The sequence below is a fragment of the Bufo bufo genome, chromosome 5 (genome assembly GCF_905171765.1).
Source record: "Bufo bufo chromosome 5, aBufBuf1.1, whole genome shotgun sequence".
Taxonomy (NCBI): Eukaryota; Metazoa; Chordata; class Amphibia; order Anura; family Bufonidae; genus Bufo; species Bufo bufo.
This window is the reverse complement of record NC_053393.1, coordinates 555,186,270-555,210,134: the sequence shown is the minus strand read 5'-3', so window position 1 is coordinate 555,210,134 and position 23,865 is coordinate 555,186,270. Positions and strand designations below refer to the sequence as shown.

Genomic DNA, 23,865 nt, shown 5'->3' with positions numbered 1-23,865 from the left:
CCTTCCTCTACCTGGGCTCCTGCGACATTCACATCAGCAAGTTCTATAGTTGTCTTCTCTGCAGCTGGTGTTATGTCAGTAGGGGCACTAGGGTGCTATGTCAGTAGGAGCTTTCACCCATACATTTCGAAGCAGAAAAGTAGCTACTAATTTTAGCCATTTTTTGACTCTTCAGTTCCTCTTCCCTCTTCTTTTTACGCTTCTGATCACCGCTCAGATGCTGATGGGTTGACATATCGAGGGATTTATGTGGCTTTTGCAACCTGTCTGTTAAAATCTTATGTGAGATTTGTATGCAAAATGCCACCAACACAACTTACTTTGCACTCCTAACATATTCTCACATGTACAGTCGTGGCCAAAAGTTTTGAGAATTACATAAATATTGGAAATTGGGAAAGTTGCTGCTTAAGTTTTTATAATAGCAATTTGCATATACTCCAGAATGTTATGAAGAGTGATCAGATGAATTGCATAGTCCTTCTTTGCCATGAAAATTAACTTAATCCCCCAAAAAAATTTCCACTGCATTTCATTGCTGTCATTAACCCCTTAAGGACTTAGGACGTATCGGTACGGCATGGGTCCCGAGTCCTTAAGGACCCATGACGTACCGGTACGTCATAACTTGAAATCTGTATTCCGGCGCCCCAGGGGTTAATCGGAACGGGATTTCGGCTGAAATCATTCAGCCGGCATCCCGTAACAATGCAGAGGGGGGTCATTTGACCCCCCCGCATCGGCGATCGCAGAAAACCGCAGGTCAATTCAGACCTGCGGTTTGCTGCGCTTTGTGCAGTTTCTGATCCCCGCGGGCCCTGACCGCGGGGATCAGAAGCTTTAGTGTCCCTAAAATATATATTTTACACCCCTCCCTGCACCCCTGCATGATTTTTTGCCGGCGGGTGGTGCAGGGGGGGAGTTGTGGGCGGTGGGGGCGGTGCGGGAGGCGGGCGGTGCGGCAGGCGGGATCGCGATCCCCCGCCCGCCTCCCCTTGTATAATCGTTGGTCTCTAGTGGGTATACCAGGGTGCCAGCACATTGCTGGCACCCTGGTATAAACGGCTGACATCGATGATGCGATGTCAGCCGTTTAACCCTTTCCATACAGCGGTCCGTACGGACCGCTGTATGGAAAAAGTTAACAGTAAGAGGGAGCTCCCTCCCTCTCCCATCGGGGGGGCTGCTGTGCCTTTGCAGCCCCCCGATGGAGAGGGAGAGAGCCCCCAGACAGCCCCCCTCAGCCCTGTGCTTACCCTTCCCCGTCTGCGAAGTTCTGACAACTACTGAGCAGACGGGGAAGGTTCCCATGGCAACAGGACGCCTCTCAGGCATCCTGCTGTCCATGGTGCTGAACAGATCTGTGCTAAAGGCAGAGATCTGTTCAGACAAAGTGTAAGTAAAATACAGTACAGAACAATATATATTGTTCTGTACTGTATTATACAGACATCAGACCCACTGGATCTTCAAGAACCAAGTGGGTCTGGGTCAAAAAAAAGTGAAAAAAAGTGAAAAAAAAGTAAAAATCCAAAAACACATTTATCACTGATTAAAAATGAAAAAAATAAAATTCCCTACACATGTTTGGTATCGCCGCGTCCATAACGACCTGATCTATAAAACGGTCATGTTACTTTCCCCGCACGGTGAACGCCATAAAAATAAAAAAATAAAAACTATTAGGAAATTGAAATTTTGCCCACCTTACTTCCCAAAAAAGGTAATAAAAGTGATCAAAAAAGTCGCATGTACGCCAAAATAGTACCAATCAAACCGTCATCTCATCCCGCAAAAATCATACCCTACCCAAGATAATCGCCCAAAAACTGAAAAAACTATGGCTCTTAGACTATGGAAACACTAAAACATGATTCTTTTGGTTTCAAAAATGAAATCATTGTGTAAAACTTAAATAAATAAATAAAAAGTATACATATTAGGTATTTCCGCGTCCGTATCGACCGGCTCTATAAAAATATCACATGACCTAACCCCTCAGGTGACCACCGTAAAAAAATTAAAATAAAAACGGTGTAAAAAAAGCAATTTTTTGTCATCTTACGTCACAAAAAGTGTGATAGCAAGTGATCAAAAAGTCATATGCACCCCAAAATAGTGCCACTCAAACCGTCATCTCATCCCGCAAAAAATGAGACCCTACTTAAGATAATCGCCCAAAAACTGAAAAAACTATGGCTCTTAGACTATGGAGACACTAAAACATTTTTTTTGTTTTAAAAATGAAATCATTGTGCAAAACTTACATAAATAAAAAAAATTGTATACATATTAGGTATCGCCGCGTCCGTGACAACCTGCTCTATAAAATTACCACATGATCTAACCTGTCAGATGAATGTTGTAAATAACAAAAAAAAAAACGTGCCAAAAAAGCTACTTCTTGCTACCTTGCCGCACAAAAAAGTGTAATATAGAGCAACCAAAAATCATATGTACCCTAAACTAGTACCAACAAAACTGCCACCCTATCCCGTAGTTTCTAAAATGGGGTCACTTTTTTGGAGTTTCTACTCTAGGGGTGCATCAGGGGGGCTTCAAATGGGACATGGTGTCAAAAAAACCAGTCCAGCAAAATCTGCCTTCCAAAAACCGTATGGCATTCCTTTCCTTCTGCGCCCTGCCGTGTGCCCGTACAGCGGTTTACGACCACATATAGGGTGTTTCTGTAAACTACAGAATCAGGGCCATAAATAATAAGTTTTGTTTGGCTGTTAACCCTTGCTTTGTAACTGGAAAAAAAATATTAAAATGGAAAATTTTGAAATTTTGAAATTGTATCTCTATTTTCCATTAAATCTTGTGCAACACCTAAAGGGTTAACAAAGTTTGTAAAATCTGTTTTGAATACCTTGAGGGTGTAGTTTCTTAGATGGGGTCACTTTTATGGAGTTTCTACTCTAGGGGTGCATCAGGGGGGCTTCAAATGGGACATGGTGTCAAAAAAACAGTCCAGCAAAATCTGGCTTCCAAAAACCATACGGCGCACCTTTCACTCTACGCCCCGCTGTGTGGCCGTACAGTAGTTTACGGTCACATATGGGGTGTTTCTGTAAACGGCAGAGTCAGGGCAATAAAGATACAGTCTTGTTTGGCTGTTAACCCTTGCTTTGTTAGTGGAAAAAATGGGTTAAAATGGAAAATTAGGCAAAAAAAAGAAATTCGCAAATTTCATCCCCATTTGCCAATAACTCTTGTGCAACACCTAAAGTGTTAACGAAGTTTGTAAAATTAGTTTTGAATACCTTGAGGGGTGTAGTTTATAGAATGGGGTCATTTTTGGGCGGTTTCTATTATGTAAGCCTCGCAAAGTGACTTCAGACCTGTAGTGGTCCCTAAAAATTGGGTTTTTGTAAATTTCTGAAAAATTTCAAGATTTGCTTCTAAACTTCTAAGCCTTGTAACATCCCCAAAAAATAAAATATCATTCCCAAAATGCTACAAACATGAAGTAGACATATGGGGAATGTAAAGTAATCACAATTTTTGGGGGTATTACTATGTATTACTGAAGTAGAGAAACTGAAAGTTTGAAATTTGCTAATTTTTCTAAATTTTTGGTAAATATGGTATTTTTTGATGCAAAAAAATTAACTTTTTTGACCCAATTTTAGCAGTGTCATGAAGTACAATATGTGACGAAAAAACAATCTCAGAACGGCCTGGATAAGTCAATGCGTTTTAAAGTTATGAGCACTTAAAGTGACACTGGTCAGATTTGCAAAAAATGGCCAAGTCCTTAAGGTGAAATAGGGCTGAGTCCTTAAGGGGTTAAAGGACCTGCTGAGATCATTTCAGTAATCGTCTTGTTAACTCAGGTGAGAATGTTGACGAGCACAAGGCTGGAGATCATTATGTCAGGCTGATTGGGTTAAAATGGCAGACTTGACATGTTAAAAGGAGGATGATGCTTGAAATCATTGTTCTTCCATTGTTAACCATGGTGACCTGCAAAGAAACGCGTGCAGCCATCATTGCATTGCATAAAAATGGCTTCACAGGCAAGGATATTGTGGCTACTAAGATTGCACCTCAATCAACAATTTATAGGATCATCAAGAACTTCAAGGAAAGAGGTTCAATTCTTGTTAAGAAGGCTTCAGGGCGTCCAAGAAAGTCCAGCAAGCGCCAGGATCGTCTCCTAAAGAGGATTCAGCTGCGGGATCGGAGTGCCACCAGTGCAGAGCTTGCTCAGGAATGGCAGCAGACAGGTGTGAGCGCATCTGCACGCACAGTGAGGCGAAGACTTTTGGAAGATGGCCTGGTGTCAAGAAGGCCAGCAAAGAAGCCACTTCTCTCCAAAAAAAACATCAGGGACAGATTGATCTTCTGCAGAAAGTATGGTGAATGGACTGCTGAGGACTGGGGCAAAGTCATATTCTCCGATGAAGCCTCTTTCCGATTGTTTGGGGCATCTGGAAAAAGGCTTGTCCGGAGAAGAAAAGGTGAGCGCTACCATTAGTCCTGTGTCATGCCAACAGTAAAGCATCCTGAGACCATTCATGTGTGGGGTTGCTTCTCATCCAAGGGAGTGGGCTCACTCACAATTTTGACCAAAAACACAGCCATGAATAAAGAATGGTACCAAAACACCCTCTAACAGCAACTTCTTCCAACAATCCAACAACAGTTTGGTGAAGAACAATGCATTTTCCAGCACGATGGAGCACCGTGCCATAAGGCAAAAGTGATAGCTAAGTGGCTCGGGGACCAAAACGTTGACATTTTGGGTCCATGGCCTGGAAACTCCCCAGATCTTAATCCCATTGAGAACTTGTGGTCAATCCTCAAGAGGCGGGCGGACAAACAAAAACCCAGTAATTCTGACAAACTCCAAGAAGTGATTATGAAAGAATGGGTTGCTATCAGTCAGGAATTGGCCCAGAAGTTGATTGAGAGCATGCCCAGTCGAATTGCAGAGGTCCTGAAAAAGAAGGGCCAACACTGCAAATACTGACTCTTTGCATAAATGTCATGTAATTGTCGATAAAAGCCTTTGAAACGTATGAAGTGCGTGTAATTATATTTCACTACATCACAGAAACAACTGAAACAAAGATCTAAAAGCAGTTTAGCAGCAAACTTTGTGAAAACTAATATTTGTGTCATTCTCAAAACTTTTGGCCACGACTGTACATTTAAACTCTACGTTAGTAATCAGATAGGGTATTTTTTGCCTTATAAGACGCACCGGCCCACAAGACGCACCTAGGTTTTTGAGGAGGAAAATAAGAAAAAAATAATTTTTTACCAAAATGTGTGCTTTTGGTGGGTTTGAACTAATGGCGGTCTGTGCATGACACTATTATGGGGGATCTGTGGATGATGCACTGTTATTGGATGGGGGATCTGTGGATGGCACTGTTATAGGGGGGATTTGTGGATGGCACTATGATGGTGGGGGAATCTGTGGATGGCATTATGATGGTAGGGGAATCTGTGGATGGCATTATGATGGTGGGGGAATCTGTGGATGGCATTATGATGGTGGGGGGGAATCTGTGGATGGCATTATGATGGTGGGGGGATCTGTGGATGGCATTATGATGGTGGGGGGATCTGTGGATGGCATTATGATGGTGGGGGGATCTGTGGATGGCATTATGATGGTGGGGGGGATCTGTGGATAGCACTGTTATGGGGTAGTGGATCTGTGGATGACACTGCTATATGTGTCATCCACAGATCCCCCCATAACAGTCCCATCCACAGATCCCCCCATCATAATGCCATCCACAGACCCCCCACATCATAATGCCATCCACAGATCCCCCCCAACATCATAATGACATCCACAGATCCCCCCATCATAATGCCATCCACGGACCCCCCCCCCCCCCCTTCCCATCATTATCCCATCCATAGATCCCTAAGGAGGGGCTGTAGTAGGCGGGGAGAGCGGCGGGGCAGTGCAGGCAGTGTACTCTGGCCCGCCACTCAGTATGTACTGTATTATACCTAGTGTTAATCATAATATCTAAACTGCGCTCTCCCTGCTCCCCATCTGTACCGTACTTACCGCTACATGTCACACTCCGTCTCCTGTAGTAAGCGCTAGCAGGCAGGCGGCCGTAACTCACTGAGGTCAGGTGCCTGCTGCGCCTGCCTTATTCATAAAGTAGGCGGAGCAGACACGTGGCCTCAGTGAGTTACGGCCGCGTGCAGCCCGGCCTGCCTGCGAGCGCTTACTACAGGAGACGGAGGGTGACATGTAGCGGTAAGTACGGTACAGATGGGGAGCAGGGGGAGCGCTGTTTAGATATTATGATTAACACTAGGTATAATACAGTACATACTGAGCGGCGGGCCAGAGTACACTTCCTGCACTGCCCGCCGCTCTCCCCACCTACTACAGCCCCTCCTCACTAATACATCGCAGTCTGCGATGTAAATTGCCAGCATTCGCCCCATAAGACACAGGGGCACTTTTCCCCCACTTTTGCGAGGGAAAAAGTGCGTCTTATGGGGCGAAAAATCCGGTAACTTTCTAGAACAAGAATCAGCAACATTCGACACCACAGCTGCTGTGAAACTACAACTCCCAGCATGCAAGCTTACTTGGCTGTTCTTGAAACTCCCACAGAAGTGAAAGGAGGATTTTGGGAGTTGTGGTTTCAGAACAGCTGGAGGGCCGAAGGTTGCTGATCCCTGTCCTAAAATATGCTATTATTTGCCATGTTTAAGACCATTGTCCTAATCATGGCATGTATCACCGGTTATCTCTCTGCACTTCACTATATCTCCCACTCTTCTCCCTGATCAAATCAGAGTATGACTCCCTCACCCCATCCCCTCTATAGACCTGCGATCTGTCATCTGACCGCAATGTCTATTGTGTTTACAACAGAGAGAAAAGCAGATTTCTATCATAAATCCTTTTTAGGGGAGAAGGTAACAGCAAAGGCTCTGATAACAGGAGAGGCATTGTTCTCAGATAAGATATAAGGAAAAGTCACTGACCATAAAATGCTGAATTTACACAGCCCGATACAGGACGTGATTATGGAGAAATAACAATTCCAACCCTGCTCGTTAATGGAGATGAAGCGCAGCCAGGGGCGGACTGACCGGTCGGGCACTTCGGACATGGTCCGAGGGCCCGGCCGGGATGGGGGCCCGCCCCAGAATAACATAACACCGGGCCCCGCTCACTGTAATAGCAATATTCCGATGCGAACAACTTGAAATCCCCTGCGATCCTCTCCCTCTCTGTACTCACAACCTCAGCAGCAGGCAGTGTAATAGGAGCCGACAGTGGAAGCTAGCCCCGCCCCTCCCCGCCCTCCAACCAATCAGAGGCCACCAGCTGTCCAGCACTGACTCACAGCACAGGGGGAGGTCGTGCAGGGACTCAGAGAATCAGAGACTGTGTCACCGAGTCCCTGCCGCCAGGCTTCCTGCTCTGCGGCTCCCTGTCTCCTGACAAGTCCGTCCGGGGGGGTGGTATAGTATTGCATGTAGCAGAGCTGTGTGTGTACAGGGTGCTTGCAGCAATGTAGCAGAGCTGTGTGTGTACAGGGTGCTTGCAGCAATGTAGCAGAGCTGTGTGTGTACAGGGTGCTTGCAGCAATGTAGCAGAGCTGTGTGTGTACAGGGTGCTTGCAGCAATGTAGCAGAGCTGTGTGTGTACAGTGTGCATGCAGCAATGTAGCAGAGCTGTGTGTGTACAGGGTGCTTGCAGCAATGTAGCAGAGCTGTGTGTGTACAGGGTGCTTGCAGCAATGTAGCAGAGCTGTGTGTGTACAGGGTGCTTGCAGCAATGTAGCAGAGCTGTGTGTGTACAGTGTGCATGCAGCAATGTAGCAGAGCTGTGTGTGTACAGGGTGCTTGCAGCAATGTAGCAGAGCTGTGTGTGTACAGGGTGCTTGCAGCAATGTAGCAGAGCTGTGTGTGTACAGGGTGCTTGCAGCAATGTAGCAGAGCTGTGTGTGTACAGGGTGCTTGCAGCAATGTAGCAGAGCAGGAAGCCTGGCAGGGACTCGGTGACACGTCTCTGACTCATTTGATTCTTTTAACTAATAAACTCTTAGACCATTATATAAATCCCTGCAATAAATATACAGTGTAATTACATCAGTCTGCTCCACTGCAGCAGAGCTGTGTTTGCCAGGAGCGAGTCCCTCCAGACCTTCGGTTCACTTGAGAGCCGACTCAGCAAGTGAACCGAAGATTCGATGAGCTGAGCATGCGCATTGATCTTCAGTTCACTTGCTTCTGCCGGCTCAGGAAGTGAACCGAAGATCCAATTCATGAAAAATATCCGAACTTCCCATCTCTAAAATTCAGTAGCAGGCCGGGCGGCAGCGCAACTCACTGACGTCACGCGCCTGCTCCGCCTGCTTCATTCATAAAGTGGGAGGAGCAGGCGCGTGACGTCAGTGAGTTGCGCTGCCCCTCGGCCTGCTACTCAGTTTGTGAGTGCAGAGAGGGAGAGGATCGCAGAGGATTTCAAGTTGTTCACATCGGAATATTGCTATTACAGTGAGCGGGGCCCGGTGTTATGTTATTCTGGGGCGGGCCCCCACATCGAAATATTAGTATTAGGGTCCATTCACACGTCCGCAATTTCGTTCCGCATTTTGCGGAACGGAATTGCGGACCCATTCATTTCTATGGGACCTGGAATTGCGGATCCGCACTTCCGGGTCCGCAATTCCGATCCCGAAAAATATAGAACATGTCCTATTCTTGTCCGCATTTGCGGACAAGAATAGGCATTTTCTATTAAGTGCCGGCGATGTGCGGACCGCAAAATGCGGAGCGCACATCGCCGATGTCCGTGTTTTGCGGATCCACACACACGGACGTGTGAATGTAGCCTTACAGTGAGCGGGGCCCGGTGTAATAAATACAGTGACTGCACCGGGCCCCGCTGCCATTACAGCACCAGATGTCGGTGTTCCGTTTACTTGACAGTACTATGTCTATATCGTGGGAGATAGTTTTGCATTACGTCTAGCTTGAACTGCTGACTAATATAACATTTTAAATCTTTATTTCATTTCCTTAAAACTATTTTCCACGATATAGACCTAATACTGTCAATTAAACGTCACAGAGGTGCTGAAGAGGTCGAGATATTAGCATTTTGTTAACCTTTATTTTTGTTTGCATTTTGTTAACCTCTACTGCGCCTGCGCCAAGTCGTCTTTTTCACGCATGCGCAGTGTATTGGGGATCATTCACTCACAGGGACACTGTTATGGGGGATCTGTGGATAACACTGTATATGCTGCTATATATGTGTCATCCACAGAGCCCCCCCCCCCGCACAACAGTGTGTCATCCACAGACCCCCCCCCACAACAGTGTCATCCACAGAGCCCTCCCACAACAGTGTCATCCACAGAGCCCCCCCACAACAGTGTCATCCACAGAGCCCCCCCACAACATTGTGTCATCCACAGAGCCCCCCCCAAAACAGTGTGTCATCCACAGAGCCCCCCCACAACAGTGTGTCATCCACAGAGCCCCCCCCACAACAGTGTGTCATCCACAGAGCCCCCCCCACAACAGTGTGTCATCCACAGAGCCCCCCCCCCACAACAGTGTGTCATCCACAGAGCCCCCCCACAACAGTGTGTCATCCACAGAGCCCCCTCCACAACAGTGTGTCATCCACAGAGCCCCCCCCCACAACAGTGTGTCATCCACAGAGCCCCCCCACAACAGTGTGTCATCCACAGAGCCCCCCCACAACAGTGTGTCATCCACAGAGCCCCCCCACAACAGTGTGTCATCCACAGAGCCCCCCCACAACAGTGTGTCATCCACAGAGCCCCCATAACAGTGTGTCATCCACAGAGCCCCCATAAAAGTGTGTCATCCACAGAGCCCCCATAACAGTGTGTCATCCACAGAGCCCCCATAATAGTGTGTCATCCACAGAGCCCCCATAACAGTGTGTCATCCACAGAGCCCCCATAACAGTGCGTCATCCACAGAGCCCCCATAATAGTGCGTCATCCACAGAGCCCCCATAACAGTGCCATCCACAGATCCCCCCACAACAGTGCCATCCACAGAGCCCCCCACAACAGTGCCATCCACAGAGCCCCCCACAACAGTGCCATCCACAGATCCCCCCATAACAGTGCCATCCACAGATCCCCCATAACAGTGTGTCATCCACAGAGCCCCCATAACAGTGTGTGATCCACAGAGCCCCCATAACAGTGTGTCATCCACAGAGCCCCCATAACAGTGCGTCATCCACAGATCCCCCATAACAGTGTGCCATCTACAGATTCCCCCACAACAGTGCCATCCACAGAGCCCCCACAACATTGCCATCCACAGAGCCCCCATAACACCTTTTGGTTCAAAATATTTTTAATTTGGCTATTACCCACCCCTCTTGTAATTGTTCCGCTACTTGTGGGCTGCGCGGGAATGAGTTGAGTCACTTCGGTGGCCAATCCCGTCCTGCAGCGCGTGGTCACGGGTCTCGCGGGATCACGCGCCTCAGGATGGGATTGCGCACTGAAGTTACTGAACTCATGCCCACGTAGCCCGCAAGTAGCGGATCAGTGGAACAAGTACAAGGTGGGTGGGGGGATGATCTGTGGGGTTGCCCAGTAGTTATTAACCCCTTTCAGCAGTCCCCCATTCACTGAAGGGGAGACTGCTGAAAGGGATTAACCCCTTAAGGACCGGGCTCATTTTCACCTTAAGGACCAGGCCATTTTTTGCAAATCTGACCAGTGTCACTTTAAGTGCTCATAACTTTAAAACGCTTTGACTTACCCAGGCCGTTCTGAGATTGTTTTTTCGTCACATATTGTACTTCATGACACTGCTAAAATTGGGTCAAAAAAGTTAATTTTTTTGCATAAAAAAATACAATTTTTACCGTAAATTTTGAAAAATTAGCAAATTTCAAATTTTCAGTTTCTCTACCTCTGTAATACATAGTAATACCCCCAAAAATTGTGATGACTTTACATTCCCCATATGTCTACTTCATGCTTGAATTGTTTTGGGAATGATATTTTATTTTTTGGGGATGTTACAAGGCTTAGAAGTTTAGAAGCAAATTTTTAAATTTTCAGAAATCTTCAAAATCCCACTTTTTATGGACCAGTTCAGGTTTGAAGTCATATTGTGAGGCTTAGATAATAGAAACCTCCCAAAAATGACCCCATTCTAGAAACTACACCCCTCAAGGTATTCAAAACTGTTTTTTCAAACTTTATTAACCCTTTAGGTCTTCCACAAGAGTTAATGGCAGATGGAGAAACAATTTTGAAATTTATATTTTTTGGAAAATTTTCCAATATAATCCATTTTTTCCAGGAGCAAAACAAAGGTTAACTGCCAAACAACACTCAAAATGGGTTGCCCTGATTCTGTAGTTTGCAAAAACACCCCATATGTGGTCGTAAACTACTGTTTGGCCGAACGGTAGCACATAGAAGGAGGGGAACACCATATGGGTTTTGGAAGGCAGATTTGGCAGGACTGGTTTTGTTTATACCATGTCCCATTTGAAGCCCCCTGTTGCACCCCTAGAATAGAAATTTCAAAAAAGTGACTCCATCTAAGAAAGTACACCCCTCAAGGTATTCAAAACTGGGTTTACAAACTTTGTTAACCCTTTAGGTGTTCCACAAGAGTTAATGGCAGATGGAGAAACAATTTTGAAATTTCTATTTTTTGGAAAATTTTCCAATATAATCAATTTTTTCCAGGAGTAAAACAAGGGTTAACTGCCAAACAACACTCAAAATGGGTTGCCCTGATTCTGTAGTTTGCAAAAACACCCCATATGTGGTCGGAAACTACTGTTTGGCCGAACGGTAGCACATAGAAGGAGGGGAACACCATATGGGTTTTGGAAGGCAGATTTGGCAGGACTGGTTTTGTTTATACCATGTCCCATTTGAAGCCCCCTGTTGCACCCCTAGAATAGAAATTTAAAAAAAGTGACTCCATCTAAGAAAGTACACCCCTCAAGGTATTCAAAACTGGGTTTACAAACTTTGTTAACCCTTTAGGTGTTCCACAAAAGTTAATGGCAGATGGAGAAACAATTTTGAAATTTCTATTTTTTGGAAAATTTTCCAATATAATCAATTTTTTCCAGGAGTAAAACAAGGGTTAACTGCCAAACAACATTTAAAATGGGTTGCCCTGATTCTGTAGTTTGCAAAAACACCCCATATGTGGTCGTAAACTACTATTTGGCTAAACGGCAGGACATAGAAGAAGGGGAACGTCATATGGTTTTTGGAAGGCAGATTTTGCTGGACTGGTTTATTGACACCATGTACCCTTTCAAGCCCCCTGATGCACCCCTAGAGTAGAAACTCCATAAAAGTGACCCCATCTAGGAAACTACGGGATAAGGTGGTTGTTGTTTTGGGACTATTTTTGGGGTAAATTTGATTTTTGGTTGCTCTATATTACTCTTTTTTGAGGCAATGTAACAAAAAAATTTAATTCTAAAATTGTTTCTACATTCACTATTTGGTTTTGTGGAACACCTAAAGGGTTAACATAGTTTGTAAAGTAACTTTTGAATACCTTGAGGGGTGTAGTTTCTTAGATGGGGTCACTTTTTTGGAGTTTCTAGTCTAGGCTACATCAGGGGGGGCTTCTAATGGGACATGGTGTCAAAAAAAAAACTGTCCATCAAAATCTGCCTTCCAGAAACCATATGGAGTTCCCTTCGTTCTATGCCCTGCCGTGCGGCTATATAACCATTTACGACCACATATGGGGTGTTTCTGCAAACTACAGAATCGGGGCAATAAATATTTAGTTTTGTTTGGCTGTTAACCCTTGCTTTATTACCGGCAAAATGGATTCAAATTGAAATTTTGCCCAAAAATGGGTGTTTTGGCACAGTTTTTATTTTATATTTTTAACACCGTTCATCCGAGGCGTTTGGTCAAAAGTTATTTTTATAGCGACGACTTTTACGCACGCGACGATGCCCAATATGTATGGCTCTCAGACTTTGGAGACACTAAGCAGGCATCCTAAAACTGCGGCCCTCCAGATATTGTAAAACTACAATTCCCACCATGCCCTGCTGATGGCTGTAGGTTGTCTGGGCATGCTGGGAGTTATAGTTTTACAACATCTGGAGGGCCGCAGTTTGAGGATGCCTGCTCTAAAACTAATATTTTTTGGGGAAAGAAAAATTGTTTCCGTGTCTCCAAAGTCTGAGAGCCATAGTGTTTTATGTTCTCTAGTGGACTGTTGAGGATTATAAAAATTTAGTACTCCATGGAAGTGTGATACTCCCTGAAGCAATTGATAATGCAGAGGCCCGGATGATCGGGGCAAGTGTCACATTGAGTAGTGGTGTCCTTCCGTATCCCCCTCTTGTGACACACTCTGCACTTTTTTTGGGTTCGTCCCTTCTTTCCAGTATGGGGGACCACACCTGGAAAGTGTTGGCCAGGGACGATCCGGGCGCCTCCAATTCCCGAGGTACTCCGGCCTGCTCTTTCCCGGTCCGAAAAGATCAGGTCCTTGAGGACTGCCTCATAGAACTGGAGGAATGTCCCTGTGCTGCCAGCGCTTCGGGATAGTACAAAAGAGTTGTACATGGCAACCTGTACCAAGTAGACCGCAACTTTTTTGTACCATGCCCGGGTTTTGCGCATGGCATTATATGGCGTGAGGACTTGATCAGAGAGATCAACTCCTCCCATATACCGATTGTAGTCGACGATACAATCGGGCTTGAGGACCGTTGCCGCGGTACCTCGCACAGGGACTGGGGTGGTGCCGTTACCGTGGATTGTGGACAGCATAAGGACATCCCTCTTATCCTTATACCTGACCAGCAACAGGTTTCCACTGGTAAGGGCACGGGTCTCACCCCTGGGGATAGGTACCTGGAGGGGGTAGGCAGGGAGGCCGCGTTGATTTTTCCACACGGTCCCACAAGCGAACGTGGATCTGGCGGCAAGGGACCTGAACAAGGGAATGCTGGTATAAAAGTTATCCACGTACAAGTGGTAACCATTATCCAGCAGTGGGTACATAAGGTCCCACACGAGTTTCCCGCTAACACCCAGAGTGGGGGGACATTCTGGGGGTTCAATACGGGAATCTCGCCCCTCGTACACACGAAATTTGTAAGTGTACCCTGAGGCACTCTCACAAATTTTGTATAGCTTCACGCCATACCTCGCCCGCTTTGTGGGAATGTATTGGCGGAAACTGAGTCTCCCCTTGAACGCAACGAGAGACTCATCAACCGCGACCTCCCTTCCAGGTACGTAGGCCTGCTGAAATGTGGCCCCAAAGTGATCGATGACCGGCCGTATCTTATACAGCCGGTCATAGGCAGGATCACCTCGGGGTGGACATGCTGCATTATCGGAATAATGCAGACATTTCCGGATGGCCTCAAACCGGTGACGTATCATGACCATACTGTACAGTGGGGTCTGGTATAGGACGTCCCCACTCCAGTATTGCCTGACACTGGGTTTTTGGACTAGACCCATATGCGGCACGAGGCCCCAAAATGTCCTCATTTCGGCTGCACTGACCGGCGTCCAGCCACCGGGTCTAGCCAAAACTGAGCCTGGGTTTTGAGCGACAAACTGTTGGGCGTACAGATTCGTCTGCTCCACCATCAAATTCACCAGTGAGTTACTGAAAAAAAAACTAAAATAGTCTATTTCAGTAAACCCCACTGTGGGAATCTGGATTCCAGGATTGCCAGCAAAATCCGGAATCTCAGGCTCAAAGTCCACTGGGGGACACCAGCTAAGTTCATCGGCAGGGGGCTCCGGTAGACTTATTTGGTGGGCCGGGAAACCAGTACGAACCCCAGGGCGGCTCGTACTAGGGTGGGCCACAGGATCCCTAGCATGTGGGGCCCCTGGCTCCGCCTGGCGGCGTCTCCGCCGCCTTGGTGGCTCATCGTCATCAGATGATGATGAGGAGGATGCGGATGATAAAAGGAATGTGGGGTCATCCTCATCCTCACTGGGGCTCTCAGAGTCGGAGGCAATCTGGGCGTATGCCTCCTCGGCCGAGAACATCCGGCGGGCCATGGGTGTGTGTGCGTGTAGGTGTGCGTGTGTGGCAAACTTTATTATATGTGCGTGTGTGTGGGGGCAACGGGTGTTCGCGTACTAAAAAGTCCAGGCAAAAAAATGGGCAAGTGTTAGAAAAAAAAAAAGTTAAAACTTGCTGATCAGCGGTACAACGCTGATCAGCGGTCGGTGGGGTGGTGGGGCGGGCGATGCGCTAACAGTGGACGGACGCTAAAAAGTGCCGGCCAGTCAGCGCACGCAGAAAAAAAAAAAGTGGTGGTGAGGGGGGGAGGGGGGCTTTCGGGGGGGTGCGGGGGGCAGGTGGGTAGGGGGGGCTGGTGGGGGGGGGCAAGTGGCAGGAGGGGTCTGGGTTAGGGTTAGATGGAAGTTTGGAAGTTTGGAATAAAAGTACTTTTTTTTTTTTTTTTTCTAACTTACTTTTCCCTTCTTTCCCTGCCTAACGGTGCCTCTCCCTCACTGACCCTAACCTACCTGGGTGGCGATGGGTGCAGGAGGGTGATGGATTCCGATTAGGGGGACACAGGAGCTGGTGCTGGACGATGCTGCACGGTCAGGGTGCTGGACAGGAAGAGGAGGGGAGAGAGGAGCGCAGGAAGTTTGAATCTCGCGCCTCTCTCCCCTGCACCAATCAGCACCCTGGACAGCGGCATTCAGCACCAGGGCCAGCACCGCCTCTCCAAATCCTCGGACTGCGATAGGTGGTGTATAATTACGCCACCGATCGCAGTCTTTTTCCAGTTCATCGGGTCACAGGACACCCGAATGGACCGGAAACGCAGAAAACCGCAGGTCTGAATTGACCTGCGGTTTTCTGCGATCGCCGATACGGGGGGGTCAAATGAGCCCCCCCTGCATTGTTACGGGATGCCGGCTGAATGATTTCAGCCGAAATCCCGTTCCGATTAACCCCTGCGGCGCCGGAGTTCCGATTTTAAGTCAGGACGTACCGGTACGTCCTCGGTCCTTAAGGACTCGGGAAATAGGGCGTACCGGTACGTCCTAGGTCCTTAAGGGGTTAATAACTACTGTGAAGGGCCTCCCCCCCCTTTCACAGTAGTTATGCCCAGATATGTGCCCCCTTCACAGTAGTTATGCCCAGATATGTGCCCCCTTCACAGTAGTTATGCCCACACTGCTTCTAACAGAGGCTCACTAATGGACGCTGAGATTAGATCACCCCATTGAATCAATGCTTTCCTATGGGGAAAAACCTGACCCTGGAGGTCATCATGCAGTGTGAGGACGTCCAGCGTCAGATACCGGACCAAAGGTCTGTTTTAATCCAGGAAGCCCTCAGGTGGCTGCCGGCCTCTAGAGGCCGACTTATTGCTGGAACGTAAACAATGCAGCTTCTCTAGAACATTGCAGCTCGATTTGCAAAAGGGACACTGTACCCAGACCACTTCAATGAGCTGAAGTGGTCTGGGTGCCTTTTGTGTCACTTTAACTTTGAAATCTTATTAAAGATTGTGTAGGGTGTGGCTGGAGGCGGGACAAGGGTGCGGGACAAGGGTGCGGCTTGCAGCAGAACATGGGTGGGGCCTGTAAGGGGGCCCTTGATTTATTTTGCCCGGGGGCCCTGAGGGTTCTCAGTCCGCCCCTGAGCGCAGCACTCACAGACAGCGATCCCCTGCACGGTATGGGGAGGAGAGATAGCCATTTCTATTGCTCCTCCTCATACAGAACCATTATGGGGAGCAGGGTGCTGACAACACTGCACAATCAGGTGACAAGAAAGAAGGATTCTGATGTCCACAAGTACAAGTTTCTTTGCTGGATGACATGGTGATCTGCAGCAACTTTAGGGCTTTTTCACACGAGCGGATCCTGAGTGGGTAATCTGCTGCGTGAGAGAGAGTCAAGCCCCGCTCCGGACAGCGGAGACACGGAGCAGAAACATGATTGATAATGCTCTGTGCCTCTCTGTGACCTTTTTACTACAACAAAATCACAGTGAGATAAATTTGTCATCGTGATTTTGTAGTAAAAAGATCACAGAGAGGCACAGAGCATTATCAATCATGTTACTGCTCCGTGTCTCCGCTGTCCGGAGCGGGGCTTGACTCTATTTCACGCAGCAGATTCCACACACAGGATCCGCTCGTGTGACAGAGCCCTTACATGCTCAGATTATCAGTAAGAAGCATCCTCACTAGGGTTGAGCCTACTGATCTTCGAAGCCAAGATCCTTGTCAGCCCGGGCCCCGAAGCAGCCGCTTCCCCTGCTTCCCCGGAATTTACGCCACTGCCCTTAGGGGTGCATCAGGGGGCTTCAAATGGGATATGGTGTCTAAAAAAAAAAAAAGTGTAACAGAATCTGCGTTCCAAAAACCATATGGTGCTCCTTCCCTTCTGCACCCTGCCATGTGTCCATACATCAGTTTACCACCACATGTGGGGTGTTTCTGTAAACTGCAGAATTAGGGTAATAGATATTGAGTTTTGTTTGGTTGTTAACCCTTGTGTTATAGAAAATAATGATTAATATGTACAATCTGCCAAAGAGGGGCGTGGCTTAGCAGCTCATGGATAAGGAAGTGTAACGGCCGAGCTCCGCCACCAAGCCGCAACATTAAGGGCCTTGAGTCCACAGCACAAACCCCCACATGGGCAAGAAGCTGCCCAAGAAGTCCCAACAGGGGGCCATACCTCCTCCGGACTCCCTCAACCGAGGCACGCTTCGGGACTTCGTCCTGTGCTCAGGACAGAGCACGCCACCATCTTTCCCGCCCGACCTGGCTGCCCCCGCAGAAGCGCTCCCGCTGTAGTGAAAGACGGGCCGCGAGACACCAGGCATTCCGGCTGCGCAGGAGCCACCGACCAACGTGGCCACAGAGACCAGCCAGCCTCTCCACCGTCACCCTGGATGTGGGTCCAGCTGGATACCCTTGATCCCAAGATAGCGCCCGCCTGTGCCAAAACACAGACAGCGGGGGAGGCCCCCTCTCAGGTCAGTGCCCAGTGGCGTTCCTCAGACCCTCTTCAGCCATCCTCCCTCCCGGCTCTCTCTCCCTGCAGAAAGGGACCCCCAGATGTGCCCGATGCAGTGGTAGTGCCCTCTCCCCCATCTCCTCTCTGGAACCTGAGGATGACATCGGGGCTACCTCCTCCATGCAGCGGTACGCTGCCCCTACCCATGCACACTCCCCATACTCTGATCACGGCACCTATAGTGGCCCCCCTCCCATTGACTGGGCTTCCATACTCTCCCAGCTGCCTACTAAAGGGGACTTTCAGGCTCTGGTTACAGAGGTCACCACAACATGCCGCTCTGAAATCTCTGCGGTTAGACGCGACCTACACTCTATTGCCACCTGGGAGGAGACCCTAGAGAAAGATCACAAAGTTACGCGGTCCTGTGTCTCTCAACTGCATACCTCAGTGTCCTCACAAGTCGCGGGGCTCCGTGTGTTGCAGCGTCATATAGAGGACTTAGATAATCATGGGAGGAGGAATAATATCAGAATTCGTGGCCTCCCGGAGCCCCCAGGGAGGGAGGACATACAGGGAATCCTAGACGCCCTCTTCAACAAAATTATGGGGGACCCCCCGTCTCACACCACTAAGCTGGACAGGGCTCACAGAGCTCTCCGACACAAAGGATCCACCCCCCCCCAACCCAGGGACATTATTTGCTGCATTCACAACTTCACCCGAAAAGAGGCGATCATGATGAAAGCCAGGGACTCCTGATTTGTGGACTTCCGGGGGGCCCGGGTCCAGCTTTTCCAGGACTTGTCGTGGATCACGCTGCAGAAACGTTGCCACCTTCGCCCTCTGCTGGACACCTTGAGGGACCATCAGATCCCATACCGTTGGGGGTTCCCCTTTTTCCTGAACGCTCGGATAAATGGCCGCACTGTGGCCTTACGCTCCTACACTGACCTCGTCCCATTCTGTTTCGCGCTGGACTTGCCAGTACCTGACCTCTCTGACTGGGAGATTGCCGCGACATCCCTGCTCACCCCACTTGCTTGGCAGACGACGGGAGGTCACAAGAGACGTCTACTGACCGTGGAGGAGCCTCCCTCTCACCTAGACTGTGTTTCCCTGCACCCGGAGGATCCACTCCCCATCGCTGATGGACCAGTCGGTGTGACCGGACGTTCTCTTTTTGGGGACTTTGCTGTTTTTTGCCCACTCAAGGCCTACGAAGATATGATGGTGGTGGTTTAGTCGCCGCCTGTTGGTTACAATTGTTTTTCCTTTTATTGTCCCTGACCTTTTGGTTTTGCTCAGGTTCTCCCCCCCCCCCTCCCTGTCAGGCATGACTGGTTCGGTCCCCAGACAGTGGGGCTCAGTGAGTCTGCCTTGCCGGCTATATGTCCGGCGGGGTCGGTCCCCTCTCAGACTTTTTTTTAGTCTGTTTATTCTACAGATATAGTTTACGGTTTGTTTTTTGTGAAGTCTTGTGGTGTTCGTGTCTTCCGCTACTCCCTATCGTTTCACATCCTCACCCTCCTCTATGTCTCTCTCTTGCTCCCATTCTCTATTACCCCACAGAGAGCAGTCTGGAAGAGGCTCCCCCCCCCCCCCCTGTAGTGGACACCTGTGCTTCTGCTACTACCTTCATAGCTGGTAAGACACTCTGCTACTCACTCCACCTCAATGGTTAGGTGTGTCATCTTGAACGTCAAGGGGCTGGGCTCTAATCCTAAGAGGCGTTTGGTGCTCCAGGAGCTCCGCAACCTATGGGTAGATGTGGTCTTTCTTCAGGAGACCCAATTCGACCAGACAGGATCCTTTGGCTTTGCCAAGCACTACCATCTGCACGCCTTCTTAGCTAATCATAGCCGTCGAAAGGCAGATGTTGCCATATTGTTATCAGCCTCCTGTCCCATTTCGGTATCCTCCTCCCACATAGACCCCGCTGGCCGCTACGTCATTCTAGAAGGGATTTATCAGGGTCGCCCCATCGTACTCTGTAATGTTTATGCCCCCAACACTTGGCAGCTTCCGTTTGTGCTTAGGGTCCTACGCATACTCCAAGGTCTGCCCGGCTGTGTGGATCCTGGGTTGGGATTTTAATATGCTTTTCTCTGAGAATACGGACCGGTTGTCTTTTCTCTCCACCCCCCCTCCCCGCCCTCATCCCAGTGCCGACTGGCTAGGAACTTTCGTAGCGTGATCAGACGTTTTGCCCTCTAAGACCTGTGGAGGATGGACAACCCATCAAATAGATCTATTGGTAAAATAGTAATGGATACCCACGTTGCCAAAAGGGGGAAAAAGAGGTAGAAGATGGTGAAAATCTTTGTATGGTTGAGCTGTTGCTGGTTCAGAGAGGGTTAATTGCCTAAACACTCTCCAAGCATATAAAACGTGTATATAAATGGTATAAAAGACCTGAAACCGCGCTGGCCACAAAGGAGGAACACCACTGATTGCCTCTGTATAGTTGGAGGGAAAGGGTTAATAAGTACTACTGGGTGAATTAGCAAAGCTCTGCCCAGATAGGATTCTGTCCGTGTGTAGAAGGACCGCACTGGATATAGAGTAACACTGGGGTGGTCTCTCTTGCGTAGGAAACCCGACAACCCGGCTGACCTTACCTAATTATAGACCTTACCACTACAGGACCTGTATGTTAACCCTTTCAGGACCAAGGGTTATTGATGCTCCAGTGTCTAGGTCAAAATTTACAAATCTGACATGCGTCACTTTATGTGGTAATTGCTTTGGAACACTTTTATTTATCCAAGCCATTCTGAGATTGTTTTCTCGTGACATATTGTACTTCATGATAGTCATAAATTTGAGTCAATATATTAATATAATAATAATAAAATATTTATTACTTAACATTTACCATATGTATACTTTATGTTGGCATCATTTTGGAAATGTCATTTTATTTTTTTAGGACGTTAGAAGGCTTAGAAGTTTAGAAGCAATTCTTAAAATTTTTAAGAAAATTTCCAAAACCCACTTTTTAAGGACCAGTTCAGGTTTGAAGTCACTTTGTGGGGCTTACATAGTGGAAACCCCCCATAAATGACCCCATTGTAGAAACTACACCCCTCAAGTTACTCAAAACTGATTTTACAAACTTTGTTAACCCTTTAGGTGTTCCACAAGAATTAAAGGAAAATGGAGATGAAATTTCTAAATTTCACTTTTTTGGCAGATTTTCCATTTTATTACATTTTTTTCTTTAACACATTGAGGGTTAAAAGCCAAACAAAACTCAACATTTATTACCCTGATTTTGCGGTTCACAGAAACACCCCACATGTGGTCGTAAACTGATGTAAGGGCTCAGAAGTAAAGGAACGCCGTATGGGTTTTGGAAGGCAGATTTTGCTAAACTGGTTTAAGATGCCATGTCCCATTTAAAGCCCCCCTGATGCACCCTTACAGTAGAAACTCCCAAAAAGTGACCCTATTTTAGAAACTAGATAAGGTGCCAGTTTTATTGGTACTATTTTGGGATACATATGATTTTTAATTGCTCTATATAAAGTTTTTTGTGAGCCAAGGCAACTGAAAAATGGCACAGTTTTTTTTTTACAAGATTCATCTGACAGGGTAGATCATGTGCTATTTTTATAGAGCAGGTTGTTACGGACGCAATGATATCAAATATGTTTACTTTCTTTGTTTGTTTGTTTCAGTTTTACATAATAAAGCAATTTTGAAAAATAAATTATGTTTTTGTGTGTCCATTTTCTGAACGCCATGTTTTTTATTTTTCTGCCGATCGTCTTGTGCAGGGGCTCGTTTTTTGCAGAAAGAGTTGAGGTTTTTATTGGTACCATTTTTGGGTACATAGGATTTTTTGACCATTTATTATTACACTTTATGGGGCAAGGTGACCAAAAAATTAGCTGTTTTGGAACAGTTTTTATTTATTTATTTTTACAGCGTTTATCTGAGGGGTTAGGTCATGTGACAGATTTATAGAGCAGATTGTTACGGATGTGGCAATACCTAATATGTATACTTTTTCTTATTTAAGTTTTACACAATAATAGCATTTCTGAAACTCAAAAAATCATGTTTTAGTGTCTCCATAGTCTGAGAGCCATAGCTTTTTTATTTTTTGGGCGATGGTCTTAAATAGGGTATCATTTTTGCGGGATGAGGTGACGGTTTTATTGGTACTATTTTGGGGGTCATAAGCCTTTTTGATCGCTTGCTGTTGCACTTTTTGTGATGTAAGGTGACAAAAATGTTTTTTTTTTACAGTTTAAAAAAAAAAATTATGGTGTTTATCGGACGGGGTCTATCATGTGATATATATTTATAGAGACGGTCGTTACGGACACGGTGATACCTAATAAGTGTAGTTTTTTTTATAGGAAAAGGCAATTATTATTTTTTTATTTAAAATTTTTATTTATTTTTACTTTTATTATTTTCACTTTTTTTTTTATCAAGTCCCTCTTGGATCTTGAAGATCTCTTGCATTGCAAAGCAGAATACAATCAGATGCCCTGTAGGTGGCAACAGGGGACGCTTTTGTAAAGTGTCCGGTTGCCATGGCAACCATCGGGCGCTGCCATCGTAGCGCGGCAGCCCCGATGGTGGAGAGAGGGAGCCCCCTCCCTTTATTAACCCCACGGATGCCGCTGCATCTATGGGGTTACAGCAGAGTGTCAGCATAGAGCTGACACTCTCTGCTGATGGCGGCGGCTCAGGAATGGAGCCGCCGCCATCACACACAGCAGGGGGACTGCACAGCATGGGGGCAGCCTTGAAAAGGGGGGTGGGGGGGTACGGCCAGCATTGAGGGGCAGCGCAAATGGGGGCAGGAGGTGGACCACATCAGGGCACTGGGCAGGCTGCAGGAATGTGGATGGGAGCGGGGGGACTTCATAAGGGGCAGAAGGGGACAAGGGGGGGCTTGGCGCACAGATCGGGGGGGGCACGAGGACACTATCTGATTTCAGGCTCTGATCTGCAGAGCGCAGCTTTTTTCACTGCCGCAATCCGATTGGTTAGTCTGCACAGACTAACCAATCGGATCAATTGCCGGCAAGGGGCCACTCTGATTGGTCCCTTGCCGGCATTACTGAACTGTATGCTGTCCGTGACAGCACCAGGGCAGGCGCAGAAGCTTTAATCCAAGCGCTTGGATTAAAGAGCTGCCATGACGTCTATACACGTGGTAACTGCCCGGGTTATGTGCAGCTATCACGTATATATACGGATTGCGGTCGTGAAGGGGTTAAGTATATGAATCCTAGTACCTGAAAAGTTCATGCCCGGAGACTGTGGCACATACGATCGTGTAACTATATAACTTACTTCAAATGTTCTGTGCCGAGAGTCTCTAGGGCGCAGCAGTCAATGAAGACTCAGAGGAATCCGATAGTTCAATAAGTAGAAGAGATATTCTGTTTCCTCTACCAGCGCGCACGGTCCCGGCCGGTGACGCGCGCACGCACGAGGGAAACTACGCTGATAGCTTTGAAAAACAAAAGTTCCGTCACACCTTGGACGGATGCCTGCTTGGATCACAATACCTCCGACGCATTTTGTAATTCACGAATATATAAATATATGTATGACAATCATTCATGTTATATGTATTATACGAATATAAGGTTGACATTGACCCCATTACTCTCACACTACTCCCCTCTTTTTATCATTATTTTGCAGGCTGTATAGATCACCCTACCTCCCTTCTGGAGGAAGAGAACCTTCCTACTTACACAAAGTGAAAGAATACTTAATCTTGCAAATTGTGGGATGACCAGCATCCATCCAGAAGATCCTACTTTTTAAACCATCCCCACTATCTATCTTGCCTAATTAAACCTATACAACCAGTGGAATCCATATTAGGGAAGCATACTATGAGAACTCAGGT

At 47.3% G+C, this 23,865-nt stretch overlaps 2 protein-coding genes and 1 non-coding gene across 18 annotated transcripts in view; 1 reads left to right on the top strand and 2 right to left on the bottom strand.

The window, feature by feature from the left end:
* LOC121000856 (gastrula zinc finger protein XlCGF66.1-like) overlaps positions 1 to 23,865 on the bottom strand; it is a 576,261-nt gene that overhangs the window by 62,991 nt on the left and 489,405 nt on the right. The gene's annotated exons all lie outside the window — the stretch shown is intronic.
* The window catches only part of LOC121000834 (zinc finger protein 383-like), a 1,218,895-nt gene that overhangs the window by 962,934 nt on the left and 232,096 nt on the right, over positions 1 to 23,865 (top strand). The gene's annotated exons all lie outside the window — the stretch shown is intronic.
* LOC121002997 lies at positions 22,626 to 22,711 on the bottom strand. The gene has a single exon (XR_005779394.1). It is a non-coding gene; the product is annotated as a small nucleolar RNA SNORD71 (small nucleolar RNA).